At 37.7% G+C, this 23,439-nt stretch overlaps 1 protein-coding gene across 2 annotated transcripts in view; it reads left to right on the forward strand.

Annotated features, from left to right (window-relative positions):
• Positions 1-23,439, forward strand: part of BMP2K (BMP2 inducible kinase) — a 129,747-nt gene that overhangs the window by 99,809 nt on the left and 6,499 nt on the right. The gene's annotated exons all lie outside the window — the stretch shown is intronic.

The raw sequence follows: 23,439 nt of genomic DNA on the forward strand, positions 1-23,439 counted from the left end.
TTCATTGCTTTCATACTCCATATTTTTCTCTTTGACATTTATTAAAAACAGTTCCTATTCTTGCTATTTTGTGCTTGCTGCTTTCAAGTTTTCCTTTTCTTAAATGACATGACATATTTAATTGGAGAACATAGCTTACTGTGTCTGTTTACTTACTCTGCATAAATGTATTCCGTTAAACTCTCAATACCCTAGGTCATGGAATTACTACTTTTTAAAATGATAATACCTCAAATAGTCTTTATAAGCTCTCAAGAACATAGTATTCAGTGACTTGAGATACTGATCTATGTGTGGCAGAAAGCAGTTTCAGTACTAGCTCTTTCACATCCTCTGGAAGGAATTGCATTATCCTTTTCAGGTTTGCATGGACCTGTGTAACTACTTCTCTGTTCTTTAATAGCATCTGAAAGAATCCTGGGGAAATGAATAGTAGTTAGGAGAACTAAAGTAAGCTTCAATGATTGGTCTTTTCTCTGGACACACTTACAATTTGAAGTTGGCCTAAAGATTTTGTAGTTTGCAACATGTTCACAGATTTGAGCTTGATTGCTGCTACTGTTTTGTCCAACTGTTTACTCTGGGCATTTATATTGGATTTTAAGCTTACTGAGGGTGGGAAGTATGAATTGTCTATCTTTGAATCCTGCCCAGTATCTACTGTTTGTTGAATGTATGAAAAAATCATGGCTATCTATAAAAATTCATATTCTTTAGATTTAGGACAGTGACCTTAAAAAATGCCTATTAATATAAATGTTACCTTTTGAAGAAATCTTTTTAAGCAATGTGAACATGAATACTGGAATGGTTTGGTTACTAAAAATTAAGTATATGGAGTGGAATAAAGGAGAGTATGGTCATAGGAGAAATGCATCTCCAGAAAAAGAAGAAAAAGTGATCACTTTGCAATATTAGCACCATTAATTTGCTATATATCAGATCTAAAATATATAATTAAGTTAAATCTAAACTACTTATTATAAAGCTTTGAAATACTTTGTCATGTATAATTTTTAGGTAAAAAAAGTAGGGACATTTTGCTTTAATAGCAAAATAATTGAACCTATTAAAACAAAAATTAACCTCCCTGTAAGCTTTTGGAATAAGGAGTTCTATCCAGTGAAAATACGCTGTACAAGAACAGAAAATCAAATACCGCATGTTCTCACTCATAGGCGGGTATTGAACAATGAGAACACCATGGACACAGGGAGGGGAGCATCACACACTGGGGTCTGTCAGAGGGAAATTGGGGAGGGACAGTGGGGGGTGGGGAGTTGGGGAGAGATAGCATGGGGAGAAATGCCAGATACAGGTGATGGGGAGGAAGGCAGCAAATCACACTGCCATGTATGTACCTATGCAACAGTCTTGCATGTTCTTCACATGTACCCCAAAACCTAAAATGCAATTTAAAAAAATACACTGTACTAGCATTGTGAGACTAAAAAAGCATCTGGAGATTTCTAGGACTAGGACTCAAGAAAGGCAAAAAAACGATTCCCAAGTATACATGTGTATGTATAATACAGAATGATAAGTATATGTGATAAACTATCTTATTTGAATTTGAGAGTTGATAATAAACAGAATTTAATTTCTAGTAAACCATATAGAGAATTCTACTTGAGAATAAAATGAATTTAATTATGCAGCAGAATGCTTATAAGAACTTAGTTAAGTTTGAAGTCTAATGATAATGTGCATTTAAGAAGAACCACTGTCCTGAATAATAAAACCACTGGTTTTATTAGGAATTGTACTCTTTTTATTTTAAAAGAAAAAGTTTCTGTTAAAACTTTTAATCTTAGCTTTGATGCCATAATAGATTAGTTTATACTTTTTCTGCAGTTTATCATAATCTTATAATTTGTAAATTAAAACTTTACTAAAGTATGTATATGTTTAAAAAGTCAGTTTTAACAAGTTTTGAAATGAAAACAACAAAAAAAAAACTTCTCTGCTATTTCTTATCTCTGCAGTTTTAAAAACGACATCTGTGGAGCTTCTATTATGGAAAATGAGATTTTTTTTTGGATTTAGATATTTTACAGTTTGTCCACCTCACATACACAACCATGCATACACACACACACACACACATGCACTCACGCACACACACACGTGTCCTTTCCTTCCATCCTTCCAGCATGTTTTTGACAGTTTTTGGTTGAATCAGTGTTCAGTGTCTACATTTTTAAAATATGTAAATATTTTGTCACCACTGAGGTTTAGTATGTATGATCACATTTCCTGTCTTTGCTTTTCCTGGAGTTAATTACTATGTTTATAATTACTATGCTTGCTTAGTTTTTATGTACCCTATCATTGATTAGTCTCCATTAAGAAGTGTAAATTTCCTCCCAGTTAAAAGTGGCTATCATTTTCATTCTTTATCACATCTCTCATGGAGCTCTGCAATCAGAATTATTTGCTTTCTAGAGCTCCCACACATTATAATTCTAATATTTTTTCCCATCAGTGTTTATGGAAATTCCTGGATCTCTTCTAGTTCTCTTTCTTGGTTTGTTATTAAAGGAACTCCTCTAGTTGTTGCTTGAGAAAATATGCATGAGAGGAAGTTTTAAGCCTTGCTGCCTAGGCTGAGTGTGGTGACTTATGCCTATAATCCCAGCATTTTGGGAGGCTGAGGTGGAGGATTGCTTGCTGGAGGCCAGGAGTTTAAGACCAGTCTGGGTGACATAGTGAGACCCCATCTCTACAAAAATAAAAATAAACTTTGCTGCCTAAAAATTTTTATTTTCCCTAAACTGATACCTGATTGATAATTTGGCTAGGCAAATAATTTTAGGTTAGATGCAATTTTCCCTGTGAGTTTTAAGAGGCACTGCTTCACAGTATTCTAGCTTCTCATATTTCTGTTGAGAAATCTAATCTTATTATCTTTCCTCATCCTTTATGTGTGAGCTGTAGTGGATTTCTTCTTCTTTTTCTTATTCCTGCTCCTCCTCTTTTTCCTCTTTTCCCTTTCTCACCCCACCATGGACATTTTTAGCATCTGTATTAACTTGTTCCAAATATTCAAGATGTTGTACCATTTTACTCATTGTGCTGGGGACCTAGTGGGCCTTATTCAGCCTGGGAGCTTATATTTTCTTGCTTTGTATCTTTTGGTAATTTTCTTTCTTCCTCTTTCTGGACTTTCTTCTTTTAAAATCAATCCTCTTACTAGGATATTGTGCCTTTTGGATTGAGCCGCTAATTTAAATTTTGTTCCGCTCTGTTTTCCAGCTCTTCATTTTTTATATTTGCATCTTAGAAAATTTATTGGCTTTATATTACAAACAATATTTCTAATTGCAAATAACATATTATTGGATGTGATATATTTTAATTTATCTGAGGATACTTTGGTTTTACACATTTTGCCACACCTTTTCTTCTCTTTTGTCTTTCACTCTAAGAGTTTCAGCAAATTACTGTAAATTATTTTGCTCCCAGCCTTTAAACTGAGACCTGGGGGATGTATACAGTGTTTCCCAGGCTTGAGAGATCCTTTAGTTTGGTACAGATTACTGAGTCTAAAATGTGATTGATAGGTGGAGGAGGATGAGACTAGTGGGAAATGCCAAACCAACCCCGAATTTCTTAGAGACACCCTAGTTGACCACAATGTCTTTTATAAAAAAAAACTGCTGTTTTCAGCTTTTAAGAGGATTTTTTATTCATGAAGGATAGCGAACTTTGGTTTTCTTTCCTTATAATCTCTTTGTCAGGCTTTTGTTTCAGAGTTATGTTCGTCTCGTAAAATGAGTTGGGAAATGTTACCTCTACTTCCATTAAGTTAGTGTTTGATGTGTATTTTTTTTTTTTTTCCCTAAATATTTAGAATTCACCTTTGAAGCAAACGGGGCTTCAAGTTATCTTTGTGGAAAGGTTTTTAATATCTTTAATAGTTATAGGGCCATTTAGATGTTCAGTTTCCTTCCATTGTAAATTTTGAAATTTGTATTTTTAAAGAAATTTGTACATTCCATCTGAGATACTGAGTTTTATTGACATGAAATTTTAAATAATGTTCCAGTATCATTCTTTTAAAACGTGGAGAATCTATACTGATATTCCTTTTTTTATACCTAATAGTAATAATGTGTATTTTATCCTGTTTATCAAATTTGCTAAAGGTAGATCAATTGGATTAATCTCTTTAAAGAACCAATTTTTGACTTTAGCTGCTCTTTATTTATTGACTTATGCTAAAATTTTTATGTTTTCTTCTCCCCACTTCAAAAATAATTTGCTGCTCTTTCTCTAGCTTCTTAAGACTTAAGTACAGGCATATGTTGGAGATACTGCGGGTTCCATTCCAGACCACTACAAAAAGTGAATATTTTGCAATAAAGAGAGGCACACAAATTTTTTTGTTTCCCAGTGCATACAAAAGTTACATTTACGCTACACTGTAGTCTGCAGTCTGCTAAGTATGCAATAATTATGTCTAAAAAATATATATACTATAATTTAAAAATAACTTATTGATAAAAAAATGCTAAGGCTCATCTCAGCCTTCAGCTGGTTGTAATTTTTTGCTGGTAGAGGGTCTTGCCTCAGTATTGAAGGCTGCTGATGGATTAGCGTGGTAGCTGCTGAAAGACGGGGTGGCTATGGTAATTTCTTAAAACAAAACGATGATTAAGTTTGCCAAATCAATTAACCCTTCCTTTCATGAAAGACATCTCTGTAGCATGCAGTACTATTTGATACCAGTTTTTATCCACAGTAGAACTTCTTCCAAAATTGGAGTTAATTCCCCTCAAATCATACCATTGCTTTATGAACTATGTTTATTTAATATTCTAAATTCTTTGAGTCATTTCAACAATGTTCACAGCATCTTCACCAGGTACAGATTCCATCTCAAGAAAGCACTTTTCTTTGTTCAAGCATAAGCAACTCCTCATTTGTTCCAGTTTGATGATGAGATTGCAGCAATTCAGTCACGTTTTTAGGCTCCATTTCTAGTTCTCTTGTTCTTTCCATGACATCTGCAGTCACTTCCTTCACTGAAGTCTTAAACCCTTCAAAGTAATCCATGAGGGTTGGAGTCAACTTCCAGAGTCCTGTTAGTGTTGATATTTTCACCAGTTCTTATGAATAAGGAATGTTTTTAATGAAATCTAAAATGGCAAATTCTTTTCAGGTTTTCAGTTTACTTTGCACAGATTCATAAGAAGAATCACTATGACAGCTATAACCTTATGAAATGTATTTCTTCAATAATAAGAGTTTTAAAAATGGGTCCTGCTTTGTCTCCCAGGCAGGAGTGCTGTGGCATGATCATAACTTACTGTGGCCTCGAACTCCTGGGCTCCAACGATCCTCCCACCTCAGCCTCCCATGTAGCTGGGACTATAGGCGTGCGCTACCACACCTGTGAAATTCTTTAAAAGTTTTTCTTAGAGATGAGGGTCTCACTGTGTTGACTAGGTTGATCTTGAACTCCTGGCATCAAGCAGTCCTCTCACCTCAGCCTCCAGAGTAGCTAGGATTATAGGTGTGAGCCAGCTTGCCCAGCTAATAAGACTTGAAAGTCACAATTACTCCATGATGCATGGGCTACAGATCGGATGATAGCAGGCATGGAAACAGCAATAATCTTGTTGTACATCTCCATCAGAACTCTTAGGCGACATATGCATTGTCAATGAGCAGGAATTTTTTTTTTTTTTTTTTTTTTTTTTGTTCTATGAGACAGAGTCTTGCTTTGTTGCCAGGTGCCAGACTGGAGTGCAGTGGCGCAATCTTGGCTCACTGCAACCTCCGCCTCCTGGGTTCAAGCAATTCTCCTGCCTCAGCCTCCCAAGCAACTGGGACTACGGGCGTGTGCCACCACGCCCAGCTAATTTTTGTATTTTTAGTAGAGATGGGGTTTCAGCATGTTGGTCAGGTTGGTCTCGATCTCTGGACCTCGTGATCCGCCCACCTCGGCCTCCCAAAGTGCTGGGATTACAGGCATGAGCAGGAATATTTTGAGAGGAATCTTTTTTTTCTGAGCAGTAGATTTCAATAGTGGGTTTAAAATATTTGGTAAACTTTTCTGGAAACAGATGTGGTGTCATCCAGGCTTTGTTGTTTCATTTATAGAGCACAAACAGAGTAGGTTTAGCATAGTTCTTAAGGGCCTAGGAGTTTTGGAATGGCAAGTAAGCATCGGTTTCAACTTAAAGTCAGTGGTTGCATTAGGTCCTAACAAGAAAGTCAGTCTATTCTTTGAAGCCAGACATTAACTAACTTTAGCTTTAAAAGTCCTACATGGCATCTTCAAATTGAAGACTGTTTTGCCTGTATTGAAAATCTGTTGTTTAGTGTAGTGTAGCCACCTTCATCAGTGATCTTAGTGAAATCTTCTGGATAACCTGTACTTCCTGCTTTACCTTGTACTTATATGTTCTGGAGATGGCTTCTTTCCTTACAGCTCATGAACCAACCTCTGCTAGCTTCAGACTTTTCTTCTGCAGGTTTTTCACTTTACTCAGCCTTCATAGAATTGAAGAGAGTTAGAGCCATGCTCTGGATTAAGGTTTTGGTTTAACAGAATGCAGTGGTTGATGTTCTGTCCAGATCATTAAAATTTTCTCCATATCAGCAATAAGGGTGTTTAGCTTTCTTATCATTCACATGCTCACTGGAGTATCACTTTTAATTTCCTTGAAGAATTTTTCTCTTGCATTCACTTGGCTAACTGGTGCAAGAGGCCTAGCTTTTGGCCTTTCTCAGTGTTCAGCATGCCTTCCTCTCTAAGGTTAGTCATTTCTAACTCTTTATTTAAAGTGACAGACACACATTTCTTCCTTTCACCTGAACACTTAGAGACCATTGTGGGGTTATTAATTGGCCTAATTTCAATATTGTTGTGTCTCAGGGAATAGGGAGACCCAAGGAAAGGGAGAGAGATGTGGAATGGCTGGTTGGTGGACCAGTCAGAACACATATGAACATTTATCAATTAAGTTTGCCATCTTATATGGGCTCAGTTTGTGGAGCCCAAAACAAAGTAACATCAAAGATTACTGATCACAGATCACCATAACAGATATCATAATAATGAAAAAGTTTAAAATATTGTAAGAATTACCAGAACATGACAAAAAGACACAAAGTGATCACATGCTCTTGAAAAAGTGGCAGTCATAGACTTGTTCAACATAGGCTTGCTACAGAGTTTCAGTTTTTTTTAAAAGGCAACCTTGGAAGTGCAATGAAGTCTGGCACAATACTAAAAGGTACACCTGTATTTAATTTTACACCCATCTTTTTAAGGCATGGGGTTTAAGGTACAGATTTCTCTTTAAACACTATTTAGCTGCATTTGACACATTTTGATATCCTGAGTTTGCCGCATAGTTTATACTTTTTCTAATTTCTCACACATTTCAAAAGGCATTTTGATTAAAGGTTGAAATCTCAGAGGCTTTAGGATAATTTTTAAAAAATATTTGACATTGAGGATTTTCTTAAAGTAAATGATATTAGAAAAAATAAAAGAACTGACCCTTAAAAAAAAGAGGTAATGAAATAAAAATTGAAAGTGAGACTTGGGGAAAAAAGAAGATGGATCCCTAGATTTATTAATGGAAGTTGGGATATAGATGGAAATTTAGATCTGTTATTAAAGAATATCCAAAAACCACCAGAAAATTTTATGGAGCAAATGGACCATAATATCATTGCCAATTATACTCTAATTTTTATATGAATATACTTTTCGTTGTTTTTGAAACAGTATCTTGCTTTTTTTGCGCAGAGTGGAGTGCAGTGGCATGATCTCGGTTCACTGCAACCTTGAACTCATGAGCTCAAGCAGTCCTCCCACCTTAGCCTCCTGAGTAGCCTGGACTACAAGCACAAGCCACCATGCCTGGTTAATTTTTTAATTTTTAGTAGAGGTCTTGCTGTGTTGGACAGGCTGATCCTGAATTCCTGGGTTCAAGCAGTCCTACTGCCTTGGCCTCCCACAGTGTTGGGATTACAGGTGTGAGCCATTGTGCCCAGTCCGGACACAGTGTTTAATTTATTGAAACAAAGGGTGCTTTTAATTTTCTTTCCTTATCTTTATGAATCTATAACTTTTTTGCAGTCAAGATTATAAATGACATTCATTTTTCTCACAACCAATAGTCCTAATGTCACTACCAGAGATGGAATATTGAACTTGGTGAGCCAACGATCAAACTATCAAATTTTGCCAGTTTTTTATACAAATACCTATATTATGATAATTTTATACAAATGTCTATATTATGGTAAACTACTCAAAGGATGTGTATTGAAAAAGTAGGGATCAGAAATAACATTTAATTGTAATTATATTTTAAAATTATCTATATGAGTAAATTCTTGAAGTTAAGATGATCTTGGTTTAAGGTCTGTTATTAGCATCTGACCCAGGTAAATGACCTACTTGCTGTGTATATTAGTTTCCTCATCTATAAAGTGAGGGTAATATTCCATAACATGTGACTCATAAGGTTTTTACTGATTAATAAGAAAAATACTTGTGAGGCACAAAAAATGTCTGACACATAGTTTTTCAGGAAATGTTAGATTTTGTCATGATTTTTATATATGGTGAATGCAGTGCAGTGAGATCTGAACTATATATGTCTACTTGATTTTTACAAATGATTTATCTAATTCTATGGGAATTTCCAGAAGTTGTTAATATTTTTAATATTTAAATTTTTATCACAATATTTCTTTGCTGCTTTTGCAAATCCATCAAAAAGAATTGCAATATTTTAAATAATTCTTTATTGAATATCCTTATACAGGAAAATTTGGCACATGACGTTATTCCTAGAGGAGGAATAATGGCCAAGAGCATGTACATTTACAGAATGGATTTATTGCTAAATTGGCCTGCAGAATGAATACACTGATTTATGTTCACACTGGAAGTTTTAAAAAAATTCTCATTGATTTGGAATGCTTAATCTTAAGAGTTTTGATAGTTTCCTCTGTTGAAATACATTGTTTTGGGGAAAATGTACAATGGAGCTGATAAGTAAATACAATGTAGTATCATTTTATATATATATATATATATATATATATATAATGCTTAAAATATGGAGTAAAATTAGCATAAGATATTGTTGATGGAATTTATAAATTGGTAAAATTTTTTTTGAGAGCAGCTTAAGAATAAAATGTTTTTTGATTTTTTTTAAAAGCCTTACTTCTGGTAACTTAAGAAAATAACATAAAATCTTGGGGAAAAATGCAGCTACGAAAATGTTCAGTACATCATTAGTTGTGGAAACAAAATTTAAAGCACTTTATCCAATATTAGGTGAAATATTAAATTATGGTTTATTTAGTAATTAAAATTTAATGCTGTTTTTAAAATCATGGCAATGAAGATTATATAGCAATGTACAAATGTGTCTATGCTATAATTGAATCAAAAGTTTATGATGAAAAGATAACTATATCATAAAACTTTGAATAATATAAGAAAAAAACACTTGTAATCTCATTATATTAGCATAACTATTTGAATTTTGAACTATTCATTTTCCTTGTAGGTCTCAGTTTTATACTTGTTAAGCATAGTGTGTGTAAAAGTTTTTGATCTTTTTTCTTTCTACTTCTGTGTTTTCATAGCATTTTTAAAATGGTGCCAAGTATCCTGCCATTTGCAGATAATTTCTGTTTTAATTTACATTTGCATTGGCACTTCTTATTTCTTCTACCTTCTAATTTCCCAGCCTTGATTAATATGAGCATAGTCTCAGAAGTTCATTCAGGAGCTATTTCCATTTCTATGTATAGTTTTATCTAAAAATCTAAAAGGATTATTATAAAGATTACAGCCCCTGCCTCTCAAGGATTTCAAGTTTGGTTGGGTTGAGAGAGACATGAAAACTATATGCGATTAAGATGCAAATACTACAATAGATAAATTGTTCTGTTGGTCCATGAAGGAGAGAGTTGCCTTATTCTGGTTGAGTTGGGATTGGGAAATGAGGAAAGCTTCATGGAAAAGATGTTACTTATGGTAAGCCCTGAGAAATGAATGCACATGAACTTGTAGGAATGAAGAGGGCACTCAGAGTAGAGAGAACGGTTGTGAGCAAAGGTCCCAGACAAATCAGTATGTTCAGGGAATTGCAGATATTTGAGGATAGCAGTATTAGGTGAGGGAAAAAATTAAACTGGAGAGGTTGTCAGGGGCTATCATGATGAGACAATGGAGGCAATAGGTAGAAATGGAAGGACTTTAAACAGGAAAGGAATATGATTAGATATACATTCTAGAAAATTACACTGGGAAGACTGGGGAATATAATTAGATGTCTGATATTGGAACTAAAAAAACTATTTAGAGCAGTGTACCTCAAAGTGTGGTCTGCAGCAAAATGACTACAGAAATTGAAAGCAAGTGAGAAATAACTTTATATGTATTTGAATCACTAGGACAATATGAAGTGGGAATTAATAACAAAAATAAGAAATAAAGCTATTGCTTCACTACTTCAGTTTGAGAAGTAGTGATTAAAAGATTATTGCAGCTGGGTGCAGTGGTGCCTGTCTGTAGTCCCAGCTATTCGGGAGGCTAAGGCAGGAGGATTGCTTGAGCCCAGTAGTTCTGGACTGCAGTGCCCTATGCTGATCCATTGTCTGCACTAAGTTTGGCATCAATATGGTGACCTCCTGGAAGTGAGGGGGACCACCAAGTTGCCTAAGGAAGGGTGAACTGGCTCAGGTTGGAAGTGGAGCAGGTCAAAACTTTCATGTTGATCAGTAGTGGGATCATGCCTGTGAATAGCCACTGCACTCCAGCCTGGACAACATAGTGAGACCCCCTCTCTTAAAAAAAATAAGCCTGTTGCAAAAGACTCCATGCTTGAAATGACAGCCTGAGAGATATTACAAAGGGAGAATATGTAGGATTTAGTAACCATATGGGAGGGAGCAGGGGACCTTGAAGGAAAAAGAGGAACCTAAAATGATTAGTAGATTTTTGTTTGAGCAAAATTGGTGAAGTTCTTTTCCGGAAAGGGAGAATATTAGGGTAGATCAAGAAAAGAGTTCAGTTTCACATAGGTTGAGTGAGTTGTCTATAGTGGAATTGGAATCTTTTTAGTAAGCATTTAGTCACAAAAGACATCTGAGACAAATCCTGGCCATTGGATTTACCATCAAGAAGGTGGTAGTTGATGCCAGTTAGAACAGACTAAAGGAGGGATAAGAAGAAAATTCTGGTTAATTCTAACAGTGAAGAGGCAAGACAGAGAGATAAGAAAAGGGATAGAGAAAGAAGAAACATAGAGACAGGAGAAGTAGAGGAGAGCTGAAGAAAGTACATTTTTTTCCCCAAAAGATTGAGCACATCTTTTGAGATGTCCACAGTAGTAAGGTAACTAGAAATAGTCAATTAGATTTAGCATTTAGGAATTATTTAATCTTGGCAAGAATAATATGGTTGGAATCCTGATTGTAGCGGACTTGAGAAGTGAATGGGAGATGAAGAAATTGAGATATTAGTGATGGGTTATTCTTTGGAAGAGTCTAGCTGTACTGAGAACAGAGAAAGGTAGGTAGGTAAGGATTAAGGGAAGAATTTAGATTTTATATGGGCAAGACAAAATTATATGATGTGGGAGTGAGTGTTAATACATACAATTGACCCTTGAACAACATGGGTTTGAACTGTGTGGATTCATTTATACACTGATTCTCTCACCTCCGCTGTCCTGAGACAGCAAGAACAACCCTTCTTTGCTCCTCACCCTACTCAATGTGAAGATGAGGAGGATGAGGACCTTTATTATAATCTATTTTCACTTAATTAGTATTAAATATATCTTATTAACATTTTGTTTTCTCTAGCTTACTTTAAGAATATATGATATAACATTCAAAATACGTATTAGTTGCTTAAAAAGAGTTGACTCTTTATGTTATCAGTAAGGCTTCTGGTTAACAGTAGGCTATTAGAAGTTAAATGTTTGAGAAGTCAGAAGTTACACATGGATTTTTGACTATGCCAGAGGTTTATATCTCTAATCCCCTCATTGTTCAAGTCTCAACTGTATATAGAAAGACTGAAAGTAAAGGAAGGAGAAGGAATAAAGAGCAGTATTCTGGAGGAGATAAATTCAATAGCACAGTTGGAAAAATGAGTGTCTAACAAGACATAAACATTTTTCTCCTTGAGACTGAACAGTTGTAAATAGGTTTGCGATAGGAAATTAAGGAGAATTCATGTATTCACAGTCTGGTACAGTCAGCTGACCTGCCTTACTTTGGACACAAAGAATCATCTTTCTGACTTATTTGTTGCCTTAGTTTATGATATCATTTCCAGACTTTTAGGAAGATTAGCTGAATTTAACATTTTGGTGGACTGTGTCTAAAAATGAATCAAGTCTAGTTTTTTCTCTTCTTAATTTTAAACATTGATTTCTGGGAAAGTTAAATTTGTAATGATCCATTTATGCAAAAATCAGTAATTATATCAATAATCTGCTATATGCAAATGTTATATTATTCCATAAGTTGATGATGAATTATTTACCTTTTATGTCAGGTTACAAAACTGATGTTAATAGTGTAGTTTATCAGAAAGACCATTGACTTTGGAATTATAAAGCCATGAGTTAAAATCTTAGTTCTATCACAGATTAACCATTTGATATTGAGTGTTGCCAAACTTGTTTTCTTTTCTTTCTTTTTTTTTTTGAGATAAGAGTCTTGCTTTCTTGCCCAGGCTGGAGTGGGTGGCATGATCATAGACTTACTGCAGCCTCGACCTCTTAGGCTCAAATGATCCTTCTCCCTCAGCCTCCCAAGTATCTGGGACTACAGGTGTGCATCACCATTCTCAGCTACTTAAACTTTTTTTTTTTTTGTGGAGACTAGATCTTACTATGTTGCCAAGGCTTGTCTCAAACTCCTGGCCTTAAGGAATCCTCTCACCTCAGCCTCCCAAAGTGCTGGCGTTATAGGCAAGAGCCATTGTTCCAGGCCCAATGTCTTACAAAGTTTCTTTATTTTAAATTGGAGATAAAACTTGCTACTTGATAAGATATTGAAAGGATTAAATGACTGACTACTATGTTAATTTTCTCTTAACTGCTGAATGAAACCTTTAAAATGTAGAACACGTTTGTGAGGATTTTCACTACCAGTATCTGTTTAAAATAGTGCCATTCCTATTTTCACTAAAGGATTAACTACCAGTGTTCACCACAGTATATTCATAAAAATCATATTTAAAGCGTGGAAACCCACATTCCCTTTCTTCTCGCCAGGGCACTGTTTTACAGTTAGTTTGCATACCAACATAGGATAGGTGGCTCTGTGAATTATAATGTGGACCACTCAATTTTAATAAACACCTACAATTTCTAAAACGTAGTTTTCACGAAATTCTAAAATTGTATTTGAAAAGTTTTAGTGACATGTAGGCCATATTAATTAGGTCACTGAAGTTTTAGATTTCTTAGATTGCATTTCATTTTTAATTAGGTTTAGTGAACTTCCTCCAGGCTTCCAAAGACCCTAGACCCATCATGTGGGCTTCATTATCTAATAGGAAGTTAAGTTGAGTTTAGGGTTGGGAAACAATACATTACATATAGCAAATATTCTTTGGAACATAACATTCACAGATTATCAGGCCAAATGCTGGGCTATTTTATAAGCTACAATGAGGTGTATGGTTTATCCTTTTAGATTCTAGTGTATAATTCTTAAAGAACTTTGGGAAGTTAGCAATAATAGTTATGATATATTGAATTCCACTGTATACATAGAGTAGAAAATGAGGCTCAGAAAGGTTCAGTGATTTGCTTAAGTTTATATAGTTTATAAATAGGAATCTGGCTTTGTCTCATTCTAAACTCTATTCTGTAAATAGTAGCAAAACAAAGCATTAACCTATTTTAAAGAAAATGTTAACGAGAAGATAATGTAAATGTTAGTTGTATGGCATTTTTCATCTGGCTGGGAAGTACTGTTCATAACTATTAGGACTCTCTTCTTATACTCAAACCCTGTCATTTGGCCTGCCTTCTGAGAAGTGGTAGATTTTGATAAAAACCTTCTCTTAATCCACGAATCCTTGGGTCTAACATGGTTAAATTGCTGGGAAATGATGGCAGGCAGTATGCTGCCAATTCAAAGTGAACTTTAAAGTCTTATAGCCCCTCCCTTACACCCTCAATGATGAGACAACAGAGGGCATGTAATTATAATAGCAGTTTAAAGCCATTTATCTTTTATAATCTGATAGCTAAGATAAGAACATCAAAACAAAATTTCCTTGAAACTGGAAGCTTCTTATATGATTAAAATGTACCACCTGTTTTATAACTGAAAGAACAACTGCCCTCTAAATGGAAACCTGATTCTTTAAGAGTGGTAATATGCATAGTATGATGCAAACATGCTTCTCTCTTCACATTGGATACTTTCTAAATATTTTGAGTTTTTTGATGTGGTTTATAAAGGTTTATTTGATTTAAGAATATATTGCAATATTTGTTTAAAATAGTGTGGCTTTAGGATCTCATTCTTTTAATGAAGTATTTGTTTTAAAAAAGGCTATAACAAATATATGAAAATGTAATCTAAGAAATGTTGTTTTAGGCATTGACTACAAACTTTAACTTTTGAGTTTAGAATCCTCTGTTGGACTGTGCAAGGCTATGATATCTGAATTATACGGTGTTCTATGCCATACAATACCTTGCTGAAAGAATTACCAAATTTTAACACCTTCATAAAAGGCCTAAAAATAGCCTTTTATGAAGACTCATAAGCACAGAATGGGCAAATTTATGTTCTTATATTTATTTGGTGAATATAAGCCTGTTTTTCAAAATTATCCAATTGTTATTACCTTGGTCACTCATTTTCCATATCACTAGAGTCAGATTAGCATGTTTCTGAATGCACAAGTGTACATAATTATTTAACAACTTTTTAAGTGAATGATAAGCTTCTGGAAGTCAGGTATCGTCTTATTCATCTTTCTATGCCATACAATACCTCGCCGAATGAATTCATTATCAAAATATACGTTAGTAATCTAACACACACCCCACCCAATATTTAATGAACACTCACTAAATAAAGTGAATTAATGTCAGCCCTATCAGGTAAGTCCTGTTCTTGTCTCTATTTTCTAGATGAGAAAACTCAAGCTTATTTGGATGTTTATGTCTCAAGAATTTTGTAAAGTTGAGTATTTTGTCTGTTGATAAAGCCTTATAGTATTTCTAGAACTTAATCCTACAGAATATAAAAACTCTTAATATAAGGTACTCATCATACAGTTCAACGAAACAGCCTTCATCCTGTTCGTGATTTTTACTTTTCAGGCATGGTTTTGTGAAGAAGATACAAAATAAATGCAAGACAAGTCTCTGTTTGTATTTTGTAGTGTGTTGGTGATAAACTGTGTTGAATTTTTGCTGGTGATAATATTCTACTGGTAGTTTAATTGTAGAATTTACAGATGAGAGTTTTTTTTTTCTTTTTTCTTTTCCATGTCCAGCAGAAAGAGCTGCACAGCGGCAGCCATGCGTCAGCACGGCGGCTGGGGTGGCTGCGGAGCAGGGTGCCGCTGGTGGGTTGCTTATGATCAGCTCTGCACCAGTGGCTGTGCCTGGTTTTTTCTTTAATGGAATGAAGCAAACAGGAGTGCCATGTCCCTGTGAGGACACAGCACAGGCCCGGGTGATTTAGGGCCTGTGGGTAACACCCCCCATGGGCACTGAGGAAGGAGAACTGTCCAGACCCCAGGCACAGCCAGTGCCTGAAGAATATCTTAGTTTATAGTGTCATTGCTCAGCTGTTTCCTTTATATAATCCTCTCTCTAGTTGCAAAGTTCCTTTATATAATCCTCTCTCTAGAGAGAGACTGCTACCTCTCTCTAGTTGCAAAGTATTTTCATCACCTGGAAAGAAAACCCCAGCAAGGCAGTAACTCCCTGATCCTCCCTCCCCGATCCCTGGCAACCACCAATCTGCTTTGCGTCTCTGTGGATTTATATTTAGGTAGTATTTTTGAGAATCCCAGTAACTCTATTTTCTGAATGAAAAAAGAATCATGAAACATGAGCATGGAGAATAAACTAATAGAGACGAGAGCTACTGGTCCCCCTTATTTTTGTGCTTTGTAGCCTTTTCATGTGCCTTCACAGCCATGGTCCGATTCAGTTACCCAAAAGAAAAGTGTTGCCGGATGTGTTGGAAAATCTCAGCTCCTTGAGAAATTCTTCCTCTTATTTATTTATTTATTTATGAGGCAGAGTCTTGTTCTGTCGCCCAGGCTGGAGTGCAGTGGCATGATCTCCGCTCACTGCAACCTCTGCCTTCTGGGTTCATATGATTCTCCTGGCTCAGCCTCACGAGTAGCTGGGACTACAGACATGTGCCACCATGCCCAGCTAATGTATTTTTAGTAAAGACGGGGTTTCGCCATGTTGGCCAGGCTGGTCTCGAACTCCTGACCTCATGTGATCCTTCTGCCTTTACCTCCCAAAGTTACTGGGATTATAGGCATAAGCCACTGCCCCTGGCCAGAAATTCCTTTTTACTTACACAGCAGTGTGTCTGGTCCACTGGCAAATACAGTTACTACCTTGATCCAGTGCAAATGGCATGCATTTGTTTCTTTGATAAAGATGGATAAATCTGAAAAGACAACCACTGATGAAAACAGACATCTTTTTTTGTGTCGTAAACATAGGAGAACTACATTTTTAAAAGTGAGTGTGCAGTTGGAGACTGTCACCATTATGTTCTGACAGGAATGAGGGAGACAATATTCATTCAAAAATACTTTTGTGTTCCTACCTAGTGCATGGCACTGCCAAAGGCACTCTTGGGCACACAGTTCTAAAAGAGTATTGATACCAGCGTTAGAAATGAGGTGTCTCTTTATTTTACAGTCAAATGTTTTCATTGGAAATAGCAATGAACTACAAACTAGAAGCTGCCCTCAAGGAGGTTCCAATCTGGTTGGAGTGGAAGGAGAAGGAGCACAGATATTTTGGCCTGTGGCAGGTGGGGGGATTTCAGAGAAGATTCTGGAGTAGAGGACCCTAAAGTAGAGCCTGGAAGGGGAAGTGGGATGACTATGGGTAAGATAGAGTGGAGCTGGGCACAGTGGTTCAAGCCTGTAATCCCAGCACTTCGGGAGGCCCAAGGCAGGTGGATCACTTGAGGCCAGGAGTTCGAGACCAGCCTGGGTAACACGACAAGACCGCATCTCTACAAAAACTTAAAAAGTTGGCTGGACATGGTTGCACACACTTGTGATCCCAGCTACTCAGGAGGCTGAGGTGGGAGGATTGCCTGAGCCCAGGAGGTGGAGGCTGCAGTGAATTGTGATCGTGTCATGGCACTCTAGCTTAGACAACAAAGCAAGACCCTGCCTCAAAAGAAAAAAAAAAAAAAAAAAAAAAAAAAAAAAAAAAAAAAAAAACCTGCAAAAAAAAAAAAAAAAAAAAAAAGACGGATGGAGAGGAGAACAAGTGTGCCCGGCTGAGGGAACAGTCTGAGCAAAGACAAAGGGACGAGAACGTGGGTTCGCTTTTGAGGCTGTGCAGGGGACTGTGTTGTCAGTCTATCAATGACTTTTATTGAGTGGCTATTTGTGCTAGGCACTGTTCTCTGCTCCAGGAAGACAGAGGGGACCAGGAAACCCTAGGGCCCCCACCCCCACCCCAGGCCATTGTCCTGGCCACTGGCCATTGTAGGATAAGTAATTACAAGTTCACGAGTGTCTCAGAGATGTATAAGGCATCATGAGGGCAGGTGTCAAAGGGACTTTCCCTAGTCTAGGGGATGGCTAGAAAGGGCTTTCCAGAATCAGTGGCATTTAAACAGACCCCAAAAGTAAGAAGACATGAGGGCTTTATTTCTAGATACTCGGAGCTGCAAAAGGGGCGGATGCATGGGGGTGACACAGCCACAGCCACTCTAGAGAGTTTATTGCAGCAGGTGTGCAGGACAGGTGGGCAGGGGGAGGAGGGAGGCCCCGAGAGAGTCCGCACTCGCAGTGATATCAGAAGGACGTTCCTGAGGAAGCCGAGTCCTAGAGGTCTGGTTCCAGTAATAGAGAAACTGGGAGGCAAGAGGAGGAGTTGGGTCAGGGGAGGGAGGCCCAGGTCTGTGTTCGGTTTTAGGCATTTAACGCCAGGAGCTGGAGGATGCGTAGATGGGTGCCGCCATCACGCCATGTTTCCACCCTGCCCTGGGCCTGGGCCGTCTGTGTTTTCCCAGCCAATGCTCCCTTGTTCCCCAGAGGGAGCCCAGAGGGTCTCCCCAGACTGCCTCCCCTCTTCTCGGGCGCCCCAGCTCCCTTACTTTTCAGATGGCGTCACCTTCCACCTCTCAGGAAAGGGAGGACATCAGAGGGTCTCTCCTCAATCTCCCATTGCTGCCACCTGTCTCCCACCTTCCCTCCTTCTCCTGATTTGACAGAGAAGGGCCCCTCCTGTCCCCAAGCCCCTTCCTTCGCACGGCTCCGGGTTCCTCCATGCTCCTTCTTCTCAGGGACCCTCTTGCATCAGCTTCCTCCTCTTCTTATGTTGTGATGGATGTCTGTCTCTTCAAGGGCACTTTCCTGTCGGCATTAAATGTGATCAAGTGTCATCCATCTTAAACCTGACAAAAGCCCTCCCTTGACCCCACTCGCATTTCAGCTTCACAGCTGAGAGTCTCGGGAAGTTACCTTTACTTACTGCCTCTACTTCCTCACTCTCACCCTTCTCTCAGCCCCCTGAAGTCTGGCTTCCCTCCTCTGCCTGAGCCTCTGTACTTCCTCGTGATAAAATCCTACACAGACATGTCTCAGCCCTTATCATCTTTGATTACTGCCCAACAGTTAGCACTGCTGACCACTTTTTCTGTGAAATGCCTTTTCTAAAAACTTTCCTCTCCCTGTCCTTGACTCTCATCTCTCCCTCAATCTCCATATCAAGGCAAATACCCCAAGCCCCGTCTGTTCCCCGTGGGAATGTTCTATCCCGCCCCGCTGCCTCCATCCTGGTATAAGCACCTCTCGTCTCTCCTCTAGACTACCACAGTCATCTCCAATATCCGCGCTGCAGCCAAAACAAACTGATATGAGCGTTCACAGCCTGCTGTTTCCTGCTGCTGCCGCTGCAGGTTCTGGGTCCCTAAAACCAAAATGATTATTTAGGACTCCTGCTGAAAGCCTATTGGAGAGGTATATCAGTTAGGATTCCATTCAACCGCCTGTGCCTGGAAACCCAAATAAACAGAACCTTGAGCATACGAGATTTGCTTCTCTTATCTAAAAGTCTGGAGCCAGAGATTGGGGGAAAAATTTCCTCTTTGGGAAGCATTATTTTGTTCATTGTCCGTGTCTCTGGGCTCTTCCTTCTGGGAGGTTCTTTCTGGTTCACTAACCTCCATGGCCACCCTTGAAATGGGCATTGGGAATGGGCTCCCTGGGTATTCACAGCCTCCTTCTTGCTGCTGTAGGTTCTGGGGCCCTGGGGTTGTTTTAGAATTTAACTGTTAAGGTTATGACAGACCATAGTCACTGCTTTTTAGAAAGAATTTCATACATTTTTCTTAAAAGCTTGGTATGTTTTCAACTATCTGCTTCTAGTCAGTTTCTTAAGGAAAACCCACAGCTAAAGATCTAGTGTAGACATCGCTCTCACGCCACATGGGAACTCAGGGTGGCTTGAGGAGGTTAAGTTCAAACCCTCTCTGTGCCTAACCACACCAAACCGCCACGTTTACTTTGATGTGAAGACCTCTGGATAAATATTCAAGGAAATCTCTTCCCAGGGTCCTAGAAGGGCCACTGTTCCCCTATCTTCTAAAACCTTCACCCTCTGGGACTTCAAATGGAAGACAGGATGCACATCTGACTTCCTGACTTCCTGCTCCACCTGCTTTCTCTCTGGCCTCCTCCTTGCCATCCTTTGGACTAAACGTCAGGGGTTTCTCTTCTATTCTTTTCTTTAGGTAAAGCCCATGGTGAATTCTGTCAGGGCTTCTTGCTATCTTACAGAGGGAGCTAAAGACACTGGAACATCCTTTTTCTTTCAAAAAGAATGTCTTTCAAGACTATCGTCTGGCTGAAAAATCATAGTTTGGATGTCAGAAGCTATTCGTTATCTTTCTCTGTGTTTTTTTCCTTTGATAATCCTATTCCCTTCCCCCAGGGAAGCAGATGTTTGAGTTGACCAGGAAGAAGGTCACATGCACAGAAATGTGAAAGAGAAATGCAATTAATCCTATTTTTCAAAATAGGTCCTGTTTACATCATTGAGGACTTCCTATTTTGCTTAGGGTAAGTCCAAAATGTGTAATAGAGCCGTTCTGGTCTGAGCCCTTCTGATCTCCCCAGCCTCCTCCGATCAGTTTACCCGCCTCACACTCTTCACAGCAACTGCCCTGGACTTTTCTCACTTCCTTCAACACAGGCTGCTCAGGACCTTCCCGAGAGCCTTAGTGTTGGCCAACTCCTGCTCATTTCCCGAGTTCTGATTTCGAAGTCCCTCCAGGTCTTGGGAAGGATTTCCCTGACTCACAGCATCCCTCAGAGCACCTTGCATCCTTGTGGTGAGTTCATTAATTTTTTTCACATGATTATTTTTGATGAAACACCTCTGTTTTCCAGTAGACCACCAATGGCAGGAGGGCAAGAATGACGTTCTGTCTGCTGGGAACCTCCTTAGGTCATCATCATTACTAGTCTGGATTAGACAGTGTGTTTCTAAAATGCAAATCCGGCCGGGCGCGGTGGCTCACGCCTGTAATCCCAGCACTTTGGGAGGCCGAGGCGGGTGGATCACGAGGTCAAGAGATCGAGACCATCCTGGCCAACATGGTGAAACCCCGTCTCTACTANTGGACGTCCAACTTGTTGATTCCCAGCGCTAGAATCTGAGCAACCCACTGCGCCAGCCAAAACGGCGGCTTTAAGATTGATGGTGCTTTTCTGACTCTGCACCAAGAACTGCCGCTCCAAGGCAGCGGCAAAACTGCCTCACCGGCCTCAAGAGTCGTGCTGGCGACACGTTTGGCTCCTCCGCTGGGAATCTCCTGGTGGGTGAGCAACAAAAATTGATCTGAAAGTGTGGCGTCCTCTCGCTCTCTGCTCTTTCAGTGGGAGCTACAATCCCGAGCTGCTAGTGATCAGCCATCTTGGATCTCTCTCCAGATGAGAGTTTTAAGCCAGTCTCATCAGCAGAGAAGTCACTATGGCTTTGATATATGGCCTTAAATTTGGGCAGGTCTCAAGTTTCTTATGTATAAAAAGAGGCTGGACTAAATCTCTAAAAATCCTTTATTATGCTTTCAAGATATAATTGGAGCTATGAAAGAGGATTAACACCACTAAAAGGAAAAAGTGCAAAGAGATAGGAGAAAGACAAGGACTGAGTTTTGAGTATTAACAATGCCTATCTTTGAAATGATAGGAACTCATGACAATAAACTGACGTGGAAAACAAGGAAAATTTCTGAAGATGTGCTTAATAAGATTGAAGAGAAAAAAAATTCTAAGAAAGATCATAGTAAACAGTACAGAACATTTCTGCCCTAAAATGTTGTGGGAACCTAATAGTAGGGAGATAAAAGATAATATATGAAAAACCCTTGGCACTGTGCTTCAGGATATTACTTCCCATTCCCTGTGATTCATTTCTTATTCAAGTATGATTTGTGTCCTCCTGACACTTCAGTGGTACTTCATTGCTCCAACATTTTTTGCAATACTTATAATTTCCCTGAGAGACTGTTTACAAACCACACAAGAGAAATTAAAACTTTGTAACCTATCATTGCTATTCTTAATAAATTACCCAGATCTGCATTGTCTTAATCACTCACCTTATTCTCAGAATTTGGCTCTGAATGAATCTTGGCTGTTTCCAGCAATCAGACTCAACCTCAAAAGATGAAGACTTGCTCTCATTTTCAGATAGTAGAATACAACAGAAGTAAAGAATTGAAAGAGCACAGCACTTGAGACTTGCTTTCTGATCCAAGTTCCTCTGTTAAGTAAATGTATACCTTTGTTTAAGTTCTATTTGAAATGGCTTAATTAATAATGACATAATTATGTATTGTGAAAGTCTATGATTTTATTTTAACTAGGCTCTGAAAGTTAGATAGTTATAATTCTATCTACAATAATGAACCTTTGAAAATTTTGTTCGTTTCTTTAAAAAGTAGAAAAAACATTCTTGGTAACTCTGTACCTAAGCTACCTAAAGAAAATTTAATTCCATATTTTTATATAAATATGTGGAATATATGAATGTATTTCTATTTTGAGGTTTGTTTTCACTAAAAATCTACTTAGTATTATGTTTTGACTAATGGTCTACTGGCTTATTCTTAGTTGGGGAGCAGCATTTGAAATAACAGCTTTCGATTAATTGATTAAACCTTTTGTTAAGTTTTGTTTACAGATATTGGTTGATCATATAGATTTTTGCATGGCATAACTTGCTCAGTGTCACTAATTAACATGCAACTTGCTAATAAAAAAGCTAAAATTTTTAGTTTGTAGTTCAAAAGCACAAAAACAGAAAAAAAGAATATCCTGACTAGAAACCATCAAAATATCATTCTACTGTATTCAGTTAAACAAACACAGCAAACAAACAAACAAATGAATGCCTTACTTAGAGCCAAAAATAAAAACAAGGGGTGAATATATGAAATTTTACAATATACCAAAGTAAATTAATGTAACTGAGGTATGATTCTGGGCACCATCTAGACAGTTTTTGATGCTGTAAATACATGTTCTTTGTACTTATTCTAAATATACCCCTGTCTCCCACCTATTTGAAGAATAGCTATTTTTATCTTAATAATACAGATCTCAGTAAATAGGAGGATTATTAGGATTTAGGATATACTGAATTATAAAGCAACATATTTAGGTTTATACTTTTGGGAAATTAGCAGTGAAATAATCCTGATTAAATTTCATAGTAAATCAGATGTGTATTATTTAATCTAACAACTAGTGGGAATCTGGCCCCAGAAACAAATAGTTGGAATATCTGATTTTTTTTTTTTTTTTAATTACAGCACTATGTTTAGGCAAAGAAATGGAGCATAAACATTTATGGCATTCTTAGCTAGAAGTAACATTCTAAAGTGCTATACATCGTATAGTTATAACCAGCTACTTATTCTGGCAGTCTTTTATGTCTATGGAATAGGACTGAAAGCCTCAGACTATATCTAAGTACTTTTTGGGTAATTTCCCTCTTTCCCAGCCCTTCTATATTTTCATAATGAATAGAAGATGATTATGTAAATCGCTGTTACTGCAGAAAGAGAAACTTACCTTGGATTGTGGTAACTTGCAGCCCTGGAACTTAACTTTTACTCAGCAGGAGGTGCTGGAGAGATAAAAGGATTAATAGTTTCTCTTAGTATGCTTTCGGA

The sequence above is a fragment of the Cebus imitator genome, unplaced genomic scaffold (genome assembly GCF_001604975.1).
Source record: "Cebus imitator isolate Cc_AM_T3 unplaced genomic scaffold, Cebus_imitator-1.0 Scaffold123, whole genome shotgun sequence".
NCBI lineage: Eukaryota > Metazoa > Chordata > Mammalia > Primates > Cebidae > Cebus > Cebus imitator.